At 46.2% G+C, this 12,560-nt stretch overlaps 1 protein-coding gene across 1 annotated transcript in view; it reads right to left on the bottom strand.

Annotated features, from left to right (window-relative positions):
- COL21A1 (collagen type XXI alpha 1 chain) overlaps window positions 1-12,560 on the bottom strand; it is a 614,795-nt gene that overhangs the window by 116,487 nt on the left and 485,748 nt on the right. The window lies entirely within an intron of this gene.

Below are 12,560 nucleotides of genomic sequence, written 5' to 3'. Positions count from 1 at the left end.
GGTCTTAAAAGTGTTCCAGGTACAGTTCAGACAGTAATAATGGTATTATCCTGTGTGTTTCATATATAATTTTGTCCTTAGTCATGTATTATGCCAAAAAAACATGCTTCGCTTACTAAGTAGAGTAAAACAGATGGAAAAAGGGGGCTGGATTCTGGAGACCAGGTAGGCATGTATCCAGAAATATGACTTAGGGCAGAGACAGATTGACGTATTTCTAGTGCAAGAGTCGCATCCCACTGCATGCACTGATCTAGCACCTCTTCTGACCTGAGCAAGAAAGCATGATGTATTTCTATGCAGCTGTCAAGTTCAGGTCAGGAGAGCCGAAAGCCAGTGCGAGGTTTATGATGCGATTCTCGCACAAGAAATACGGCAGTCTGTCTCTGACCTTAGCTAAACTAACATGATTTCCAAAAAATACCATAACTTTTATTAAACGATTATTATACATATATAGATATGTATACTTATGGCATTCACAAGTTCATATACTAATCTGGAGGGCGGTTTACAGAACTGTGCTCTCCATGAAAAAAACAGACAACATTAGGCTAATGTTATTCAAAGGAGCAGTCTAGATGACCGATTGTTTTCATTCACCAAATTGCACTACATTCTTCTGAAAAGTGGATGAGACTCACCCATTCAAGTCTCTAGGTATGCAAAAAAAATTAGATGACATACAGAGCCACAGTAAAGCATCAGTTTTTTTGGATACACTGCAATTTTTTAGCATAGGAAACTGTAAATGGTCTTGCAAATGTTAATTAAATGGAATTTGTCAGCAGGTTTTTGCTATATAATCTAAGAGCAGCATAACATGGGGCAAGAAAGCCTGATTCCAGAGATGTCTCACCTACTGGACTGCTTGATGTAGATTTCATAGAATCCTTGTTTGTCAGATTAAGATGTAACAGAGCCACATCTTCTGCTCTGTTAATAACCCCTACCCCTGAATGACAGCTTTGTGTGTACACTGTAGATTATCAGCAAGCTACTAATAATTGGTGGGGTTATACCGATTAGCCTGACTACCTGGCACTTGAGATGTACTACTACAATGTTAGGGTTTGTGCACACATTAGGTATTTGGTGCAGAAAGTTCTGCAATATTTCTGCATCTTTTGGCAGGAAAAATGCAGCGACTAAAAGGTGCATTTTTGCCTCATTTTTGTGGGTTTTTTTAACTTGCATTTTTGGAGCAGATTTTAATTAAATTAATTAGCCATGATAAGGGCTAAGTTAAGTGAACATTGAAGAGAGGGTTGGAGGCTGTCCACCATATCTGCACCCCATGTTTGAGCCCAGAAGGTAAATACACAGTCTTCTGGTTCATTCAGTGTTGGGTGTGCATGGAGATCAGAGCTCCAGAGCTGTGTGTGTTCCTGATACGGAAAGTTGGATCTTTTTTATTTTTGCTCCTGAGTGGGCGGATCCCCGCCGCAACACAGACTGCCATATAGTATGTTTTTATGTTTTGTTTTCCTGTTAGGCCAGAAAGGCAGTTATTTATTTTGCTAACTCTGCATTGTTTTATGCAAGACATTTAATAAACCATTGGGAGATTTAAAGAGACAGTCTACCTCAATGTGCAGCAGAGTGAAATGATCTACCACAAATGAAGGTGAGCAAAAAAATTGTCTCACTTTTCTAAATAAAACTCTGAACAATTTTTTAGAGGATCATATGAATGCACACATATAATAAGTATTTGATATATCTGAAAATATTGCACGCTTTCCCTAAAGTGCACAAAAGCATTCACCCACCTCTGATGAGACCAATTGTTTCTGGTATGGGATTTTATATATGGGGTTGGTTGGATTGTTAATTGTAACTCCCAGTAAAAGAGTGCCTGGAAATATTCGGGATGCGAGGGACATATTGAGAGATTTTTATGAGGTTTTTTGGGACCATTCATATAGATGATTAAGTTGTGATGCAGTCTCATTATACCCATCAAATCCACACAAGACTGCCTTGCAAGCTGCGAAATTCCACTTAAATATGTGTAGTGAGTATTCTTTAGACCTTAAACTGTTTATTTTACCAGCAATTTTTTTCTGAATTATTATTATTATATTATCAATAAGAAATATTATTTGCAGACACAAAAAAGTGCCAATGTGAGCAAAATGCTCGCCCTCTTTGGCTAACCTTGTTACTGTATGTCCTGTTGGGAAGAACAATTCATATACAATGTCGACTATCCCTTTCAAAATTACATCAAACGAGAGATTACGAACCTCGCAATGGGGTGTACCCACGCACAAGACTGGCGTATGTGCAAACTACACTGTGTTCCAAATTATTATGCAAATTGGATTTAAGTGTCTTAAAGATTTAATTGTTTTGTTTTTCAAATAAACTCGTGGATGGTATTGTGACTAGTGTTGAGCATTCCGATACCGCAAGTATCGGGTATCGGCCGATACTAGCGGTATCGGAATTCCGATACCGGGATTCCGATACTTGGCGCGTATCGGATACCGGAATCGGAAGTTCAATGATTCAAAATTCAGAAATTCAGCCAATGAGAAAGATTCCAAGTGTGGGCACATCCTGTTTAGCATGGAGGGCATGAAACTACTGGCAAGGCTGTGATTGGCTGCTGAAATGATGTCATGATGCAGTTTAAAAGTCGCTGGCGCCATTTTGCGATCACTCTGCTGTGAATTCAGTTAGTGACAGGACGCTGTTTGCTGACTGAGGGACAGTTTAGAGATAGCGATTTGCTTCTTTGTGCTTTCCAAAGGCTAATTTAGCAACCGCTGTGTTCACCTACTATTCACCTTCCTTTTGCCTTGTAGCGCTGTTTTCACAGCGATCTGCAAGGTCTCTGTGTGTGTGTGTGTGTGAGTGCAGCCCACTCTCTAGTCTGAGTGCAGCCACATAGGCCATCCATAGCTGGTTGTATTCAGTTCAGGGAGGGTGGTTCATTGCCTCATACTGTTCTTTTTTTTTTTTTTTTTTTTTTTTTTTTCAAGTAGTGTAGTCTGCTGCTAATTTATTCAAAAAAATCCTATTAGTGTCTTTCCACCCGTCTCCAGCTAATTTGTGGAAAAACACTACATAGGATAAAGTAGAGGAGGGTTTTTGGGCCTTGCAGCGCCGTTTACGGCTGTCTGCACGGTCTCCGTGTGACTGCAGCTCGCCCTGTAATCTGTGAGCAGCTATAGCCTGGTTGTCTCCAGCTCAGGGTTTTTCACTGCGTCATACCGCCAAATCAATTTTCTTTTTTTTCAAAGTAGTGTAGTCTGCTGCTAATTTATTTTAAAAAATCCTATTAGTGTCTTTCCACCCGTCTCCAGCTAATTTGTGGAAAAACACTACATAGGATAAAGTAGAGGAGGGTTTTTGGGCCTTGCAGCGCCGTTTACGGCTGTCTGCACGGTCTCCGTGTGACTGCAGCTCGCCCTGTAGTCTGTGAGCAGCCGTAGCCTGGTTGTCTGCAGCTCAGGGTTTTTCACTGCGTCATACCGCCAAATCAATTTTCTTTTTTTTCAAAGTAGTGTAGTCTGCTGCTAATTTATTTTAAAAAATCCTATTAGTGTCTTTCCACCCGTCTCCAGCTAATTTGTGGAAAAACACTACATAGGATAAAGTAGAGGAGGGTTTTTGGGCCTTGCAGCGCCGTTTACGGCTGTCTGCACGGTCTCCGTGTGATTGCAGCTCTATCCGTTGTCAGTTCAGCCCCCAAAAAATAAATAAATAATAAAGTTCACCAAACACACCAGTTACACACCACTTTACATTTGTGTAGGCCACATTTAGTCCATGAGCCAAGAACCAAATTTGACGATATCGGTACCAAGCGGAGTGACTAATTCTCTTTGGTATTTTTAGGTAGATGCATGTCTGTAGTTTATTTTTTGATATGATAGCCCTTACATATACGTAGCTTATTAACCCCTTCAGCCCTAGGCCTATTTGTACCCAAGTGCCTAAGCCAATCTGACCTGTGCCACTTCATGGGCTAATAACTTTGGAACGCTTTCACCTATCCAAGCCATTCTGAGATTGTTTTCTCGTGACATATTGTACTTCACGTCAGTGCTAAATGGGAGTCAATATATTTTACCTTTCTATATAAAAAAATGCTAAATATTCGGAAATTTTGGAAAAATCGGCAATTTTTTAACTTTGAAATTCTCTGCTTTTTACAAAAATACTGATACCCCCCATAATAGTTATTAATTTACACTCCCCACATGTTTACTTCATATTGGCATCATTTTGAAAATGAAACCTTATTGTTTTACGACGTAATAGGGCTTATAGTTTTATGCGCAATTTTTCACATTTACAGCAAAACCCACTTTTCAAAGGACCAAGTCACTTCTGAAGTCACTTTAAGGGGCTTACATAACAGAAACCACCCATAAATTACCCCATTTTGCAAACTACACCCCTCAAGCTGTTCAAAACTCATTTTTAAAAACTGTTAACCCTTTAGGTGTTCCACAGGAATTTTAGCATGAGCCAAGAACCAAATATGACGATATCGGTACCACCCGGAGTGACTAGATGTAGTATTTGTAACAAAATTTAATCCAAGTTATGTAAATACACACTGAACATGTCATGTGCATATATATATATATATATATATATATATATATATATATATATATATATGTTACTCCATAATATCTTCAACATCGGACTCTGAATCTGACTGTTGTTCTACTGGCTCGTCTTCAGTACCCTTGTTCTGGCATGTCTGTAATCTGCACATGTCTGTGCACTTCAGGCCATTGCTGAGGCAAGTACACTGAGGAAGTTCACATGACCGCACACACTTGCAGGACAGTAGCTGTATAATAGCTTCTGGTGCTGGTGCCCCTTGCATCCACTTGACAACAAGCTTTCCGTCGTTATCTATCATCCAACCGCAGTCTGTTGGGTTTGCAACCCATGGCTGGCTCTGCAGACTTCTCCTCCAGATCGCAGCCTGGTAGTTTGCACGCAGTGCATGCATGAAAAGGCAGTCCTGGCAAGGAGGGAGTTGACTTGACTCTACCACTCCACGTCTGGCACAGAACAGCTGATAACGGAGCCTGTTTACCTCAGTTGTTTGGGTAGTTGGCAGGTACATGTGGCAGGTGATTTCCTGTAACTTCTCAAAAAGTTCGGTAGACACTTCCCATGAACGACCAACTTCCTGAAAGGCATCCTGGTATGTCTTGTTCATCTTCAACTGCTTGAGTGTCGTCATCTTCCCACGGCCAGCGAATGCACTGACGGTGTCACAGCCTGTAAATGCATGCATACCAATCAATGAATCACATACGCTGCCTCCCAATGTTCGGCTCAGAGTGGTGATATCCAGGAATCTTGTCCGGTTCTGTGTACCGCATTTCTGGAACAGGTGGGATGGGATTTTGTGGCACATGCCCAGACACAGGACCATGACATCAGTATCCTCCGAAGTGATGATGACCGACTTGTAACCAGATTCTGCTGCATGAAGAGCATGGAGAAGGAGGCGTGTGTCTGCTTCTTCTTGATTTGACTTAAGGTCAGCAGCCTCTTCCCACTGTTCTTTGGTGATCTTAAAGCAGAGCTGCTCACATGTGACATACAGCTCCTTCTCCTCAAGCTTCTCCCTGTGGTGTTTCGCCTTCCATTCTTCTACCAGAAACTTTATGAGACTTGCCTTGTTGGAGGAACTACTTAGAAGCTTTTTCCACTGCTGGATGTTGTGCCCATGTTGAATGTTCTTGAAATGGATCCCTGTGCCTTCATATCTGTTGACTCTTTCTGTATCTTTGATGGATGTCTCCTTGTAGACGTCAAAGACAATATCAATGCGCTTGCTCTTAGCACCCTCATGGATAGCGCGACTCATTGCTGTGCCTGCTAGCTGGCCAAATGTTGCATTGTTTCCCTTCAGTTTCTGAACCAGGCTCATCCCATCAATGATGGTTGCAGAGGGCTCAGGGATCACTTCTGCAGGACGAGCATTCCTCTCCAACTCCCTTGCGAGGGCAGCCTTGTTGGTCTTGCGGATAGACCCATCACCATTGGCAAGTGCCCATGGCAATGGACCCAGGGGATGAGTCAAGACATCACTCATTTGTAGCTTTCTGTTCTCAGCTACAAGTATCATCTGGCCAAATAGGTTTCTGTCAGCCTTCAAAATTACCTCCTTGCCAAGACCTTGTCTGCGTGTCTTCATTTGGATGTTAGAGAACGTTTTAAGTTTGTTCTTCGTCATCTTGTCATGAAACAATGTAGTTGGCTTATCGGTACCCAAACGCTCATCCTTGAATGTTTGATATGCATCCTCTCCTATACTGTATGCCCCTTGAAGGTCTTTGGCTACATCTGGTGGTGCTACAGTCGCTGTTGACAAACTGATAAGTTCACCATTATGCTCTTTGTTGAAGGGGTTCACCCAACCTGTCTCCAGCAGTTGAACGAAAGATTGGACATCGGCTTCATCTCTTCTAATCCTAGACACCTGTAGGTCTGAATGGCTGAAGTCAGTATATTGTTGGCCTACCAGGGCCCTCAGCTGCCTCAAGTACATACTGCGGTACTCTGATGTCAGGTAGAACCTGGAAACAGCTCCATCATGCCGTTAGATAGTCAGTAAACACCTGCAAACACAAAGAAAAACATTAAAATTTTATTTACCGTATTTCCTGGCGTATAAGACGACTTTTTAGCCATGAAAAACATGGCTCCAAGAGGGCGGTTGTCTTATACGCCGAATACAGCCGCCGGGGGGAAAGGCCGCCGCGCAGGGAAGGAGGAGGCAGGGGCCCACCTTCATGAGGCGCTCGTTCTTAGAGCTGGGAGCGCTGGTGCTAGGTGACTGTTCCCCCTCTCTCCACAAGTTCCTTACCAGCAGCAGCACACAGTACAGGACTACAGGACCTGTGGTGATGTCACGGCCATGTGATCAGTCACAAGCCTGGGAGGTGTCAGCCTCTACAGAGGGAGATAGGAGCTCTGCAGAGAAGACCGGAGAGTCCTGTTCAGCACAGAACGTGTATGTGTCAGTGTGTGTGCGTGTGTTGGGGCACCTCAGGGTGTCTTCAAATGTGACATAGCCCCCTAGATTTCTTCCAGTAAAATTTGCACTCCAAAAGTCATTTGGCGCTCCTTCCCTTCCGAGGCCTGCCGTTCCCCAATACTGCAGTGTACGACAACATATCGGGTGTTGTTGTGTTCGGGAGAGATTGGTGAACAAATAGTGGGGTGCATTTTTTGCTGGTACACCTCTTAAAAATAAAAAAATTAGCCTAAAATGACACCTTCATGTAAAAAATGCACTTTTTCCATTTTCTCAACCAAGTGTTTCCAACTACTGTGAAACACTGGTTGGGTCAAAGTGGTCACTATACCCCCTAAAAGATTCCTTGGGGGTGTAGTTTCCAAAATAGGGTCACTTTTTGGGGTTTCCACTGTGGGGGTACCTCAGGCAGCCTTCAAATGTGACATGGCCCCCTAGATTTCTTCCAGTGAATCCGCCACCCAAAAACCACATAGCGCTCCTTCCGTGTTGAGCTGTGCTGTGTGCCCATACTTTAGTTTACGAGTACATGTGGGGTGTTTCTATAAACTGCAGAATTAGGGTAACCAAGTTTGGGTTTGCCGTTAACCCTTGCTAGGTTGCAGGTAAAATTGGATTACAATGTAATATCTGGAAAAAAAATGAAATTTTGAAATTTCGCCTTCATTCTGCTAAAATTCCTGTGGAACACCTAAAGGGTTAACAGTTTTTAAAAATGAGTTTTGAACAGCTTGAGGGGTGTAGTTTGCAAAATGGGGTAATTTATGGGTGGTTTCTGTTATGTAAGCCCCTTAAAGTGACTTCAGAAGTGACTTGGTCCTTTGAAAAGTGGGTTTTGCTGTAAATGTGAAAAATTGCGCATAAAACTATAAGCCCTATTACGTCGTAAAACAATAAGGTTTCATTTTCAAAATGATGCCAATATGAAGTAAACATGTGGGGAGTGTAAATTAATAACTATTATGGGGGGTATCAGTATTTTTGTAAAAAGCAGAGAATTTCAAAGTTAAAAAATTGCCGATTTTTCCAAAATTTCCGAATATTTAGCATTTTTTTATATAGAAAGGTAAAATATATTGACTCCCATTTAGCACTGACGTGAAGTACAATATGTCACGAGAAAACAATCTCAGAATGGCTTGGATAGGTGAAAGCGTTCCAAAGTTATTAGCCCATGAAGTGGCACAGGTCAGATTGGCTTAGGCACTTGGGTACAAATAGGCCTAGGGCTGAAGGGGTTAATAAGCTACGTATATGTAAGGGCTATCATATCAAAAAATAAACTACAGACATGCATCTACCTAAAAATACCAAAGAAAATTAGTCACTCCGGGTGGTACCGATATCTGGCCCGGCTCATGGACTAATTAGCTCATATTCAAGTCTAGTCCACACTTAAGAAAATTAGTGTGTCTTATACCTGTTAGGAGTAGTTGCTCAGGAATAAGCACACAAAGCCGTTAGTACTTTTCTGCTTATCTTTATCAGTCAACCAAGATGAAGAAGGCAGTGAGTAAGGCACGTGGGCGTGGGCGTGGGCGCGGAGCAGGGAGGGGACGTGGGGATTCTGTGCCTGCTGCGGGCACCGGTGAGTCATCAGCACCCACTTTCACAAGGGAACAGTCGTTCATGCGCAGCTTTGTCGCCGAGCGCCGTACACCGCTGCTGCGTGAAGACCAAATTGAAGCCGTTGTGGGATGGATGGCAGCTAATGCATCAACTTCCATTAGTGCCACATCCTCTCAGACACAGAGCACTGGAGAGCAGCCATCTGTCTCTTCACCACCTGCAAAATTGCCCAGGCAGACAGAGATCCCAGGACAGGAGCAGTCTCTACTTCTGTTCTCTGAATCATCTCTTGGCTTGGAAACAGGGGGCCAGCCAAGCAGCATTGGAGAAATGGAAGAAGAGGCAGGGTGCAGTGATGCCCAACAGCTTTTTCTGTCTTCCTCTGAAGAGGCGGGTGGGCCAGTGGCTCCGCTCACCACCTCGCAGGCCGCATCAGCTGATGATGACACTCAGGTGCCACTTACTGGTGCGTGCTCTGCTGCTGAGACTACCCAGGAGGAGCAGTTGGGGGCAGAGGGTAGTGTAGATGATGAGGTCCTCGACCCATCTTGGCGTCAGGGACAGGAAGGTGGTGGGAGCAGCTCTGAGGAAGAGATTCCCCGTACGGCCCAAAGAGGGAGAGGGAGGGGGAAGACTGCGGATCCTGCAGCCTCCGCTTTGGCACCCGTAAGGAGCATGTCTCTTCCAAAAGTCAAAAGGGGGGCTCCCAAGACTTGCAGTGCCTGGTCCTTTTTTGACACAGTTGCAGATGACATTTGCTATGTCAGATGCAAGGTGTGTCATCAAAAAATCAAAAGAGGTCAAAAAGTCGCCAACCTCAATACCTCCAACATGTGGAAACATGTGCGCAACAGGCACCCGGCGGAGTTAGACAAACACACTGAAGAGCTAGGCCAACCAACAGCGGCAGCTACCACCTCTTCAGCTCGTGTTGCCTCTTCCTCTAGCTCACACGCAGCTGGTTCGGCTTCCTCCCAGGATCGCCGTGGAAGAACCTCTGGCCCTGTTGTCCAGAGACCCGCTGTCATTCCACCCGCAGCACCACTTTCCCAGTCAACCACACACTCCCAGCCCAGTCTACAGCCATCGGTAGTACAGGCATGGGAGAAAAGGCGGCCTTTCTCGTCAAACCACCCACGAGCACAGGCTCTGACTGCAGGCATTGCCAAACTTCTGTCACTGGAAATGCTGTCATTCAGGCTGGTGGAGACTGACAGCTTCCGTGACTTGATGTCATTGGCAGTCCCACAGTACAGTGTGCCCAGCCGCTTTTACTTCAGCAGGCAAGCCGTCCCTGCCCTGTACAAGCATGTGGAGGGACACATAAAACACGCGCTACTGAACGCCGTCAGTAGCAAGGTCCACCTCACCACCGATGCGTGGACCAGTCAACATGGACAGGGGCGATACCTTTCCCTCACTGCCCATTGGGTTAATGTCGTTGAGCCGGGTACAGACCGTGCGAGTGGCGCAGGACGTGTCCTGCCCACTCCAAGGATTGCAGGAATCCATTCTGTACGCATTGACTCCTCCTCTTACACCAGTTCCTCAGAATCATCGCTGCAGGAGCCGTCACAGTCCACCTCCACATGGACCCGTGATGAACGTGTACCTGTTACGACCGACATGAGCACAGCCGTGGCCAAACGTCAACAGGCCGTCTTGAAATTAATTTTTTTGGGGAATCGTAGCCACACAGCGCAGGAGCTCTGGAATGCCATCAAGCAGGAGAGCGATGTGTGGTTTGAGCCAGCGAATCTCCAGCCAGGCATGGTAGTGTGTGATAATGGCCGAAATCTGGTGGCAGCCCTGGGCCTCGGCAACCTCACTCACATCCCATGTCTGGCACATGTGCTCAATTTGGTCGTGCAGAGTTTTTTGAGGGACTATCCGGATCTTGATGCACTGCTGCACAAGGTCCGCCTAGAGTGTGCTCACTTGCGGCGTTCCAGCACGGCAAAAGCGCGCATTGCGGCTCTGCAGCGCCGACACCGCCTGCCGGAACATCGCATCATATGTGACCTACCTACCAGGTGGAATTCCACGTTACATATGTTGGAGCGGTTGTGTGAGCAGCAGCAAGCTGTAATGGAGTACCAGCTGTATCAGGCGCAAAAAAGTCGCAGTCAGCGCCGTACAGACTTCACAACCACAGAGTGGGCCACTATGAAGGATGTCTGCCAGGTTTTGCGTCCCTTTGATTATTCCACGCGGATGGCGAGTGCAGATGATGCACTAGTCAGCATGACTGTCCCCCTTATCTGCCTGCTTGAAAAATCACTGCAAGCGCTAAGGGATGATGTTGTGGAAGAGGTGGAGGATGAGGATTCACCACTTCCATCATCTTCTGGACAGTCAGCGCCACGTGGTTCCTCACAAACGCGTAGGCAGGGGACAGTTTGTGAGGAGGATGAGGAGGAGTCAATGGAGGAGGAAGACATCCGTCCAGAGGAGGGAGTTCCCGAATTGTCCAGTACTCAGTGTGTACAGCGAGGGTGGGGTGATGACGAGCGGGCAGAGATCACGCCTCCAGCTGGGGACAGCGTTTCTTGGGCAGTTGGCAGTCTGCAGCACATGGTGGATTACATGCTGCAGTGCCTGAGAAACGACCGCCGCATCGACCACATTCTCAACATGTCTGATTATTGGGTGTTCACCCTCCTCGATCCTCGCTACCGGGACAACGTAGAAAGCCTCATCACACCGTTGAACCGGGAGCGAAAAATGCGGGAGTACCAAGACACACTGGTCAGTTCCATCATCTTCTCCATTCCAACTGAGAGAAGTGCTGCTAGTGCATTCCAAAGCAGCTCAGTGCGTCCAGGCAGTGGTGGAGGCTCTGCACAAAGAGGGAGCAGAAGCAGTGCCTCTGCCCAAGGCAAGACCAGTATGGCCGAACTGTGGCACAGTTTTCTGTGCCCGCCACAAAAGTCTACACCATCACAGACGGCTCCAGTCAGCAGGAGGCAACGGTTCCGTCAGATGGTGACAGACTACATGTCTTGCCCTCTTGCTGTACTCCCAGACGGCTCTTCCCCTTTCAAGTTTTGGGTCTCAAAGCTGGATACATGGCCAGAGCTAAGCCAGTATGCATTGGAGGTGCTGTCTTGCCCTGCGGCCAGTGTATTATCGGAACGTGTCTTTAGTGCTGCAGGTGGTGTACTAACTGACCGTCGCATGCGACTATCCTCCGATAACGTTGACCGGCTTACTTTCCTGAAAATGAACAAGGCCTGGATCTCGCAGGAATTTGCCACTCCTCCTCCTGATTAAATAATTAGGTCACTGTATACGTTATTCAGGTCTCCTGTTGTGTTCATCTTTCTACCACCTGAACTTAAATTCCTGGGCTCCAACACCGCCAGTTGAGGCTCAGATGTGCCGTCTGCACAGTCAAAACATACGACCCAGTGTTATTGGGTTTCAGTAACGTCAGCTGATCCCCAGCTGTGTAGCCGGCAATGTGTCATGCGACCGCCACGCTGACACAACAACTGAAATGTAAGGGAATCTGTCCCCCCCCCCCCCCAAGGCGTTTGTTACTGAAAGAGCCACCTTGTGCAGCAGTAATGCTGCACAAGGAAAAAGGTAGCTATTTTGGTTTTGCTCCTTGCACACGCAAAACTTAACACTTATAAAATGTGTCCACTGATACCGTAAAACCGTCCCGGAGGTGGGACTTTCCTTCGTAATATGACGCAGCACAGCCGTCATTCCTACCCCCCCGGCGCCGCGCCCCGGCTCCTCAGCGTTGTTTGATTCCGTCCCGGAGCCTGCGCTGTTATGTTATCCCGTGGCCAGGCACACTTAGCGCTGCCCGTCTTCTGGCATCATTTGGTGTCAGGCTGGCTGCGCCTGTGCGGCCACGCTGGCCGAGAGCCCGCCTCGCAGTGTCTTCTGATTTAATCCCACTGGGGGCCTGGGATCTATGGACATGCGCAGTGCATATCTGAACCTCCACCTC

Source organism: Ranitomeya variabilis, chromosome 2 (assembly GCF_051348905.1).
Source record: "Ranitomeya variabilis isolate aRanVar5 chromosome 2, aRanVar5.hap1, whole genome shotgun sequence".
NCBI classification, from domain to species: domain Eukaryota; kingdom Metazoa; phylum Chordata; class Amphibia; order Anura; family Dendrobatidae; genus Ranitomeya; species Ranitomeya variabilis.
Note: the sequence above shows the minus strand (reverse complement) of the source record. Positions and strands in the feature narration are given on the sequence as shown.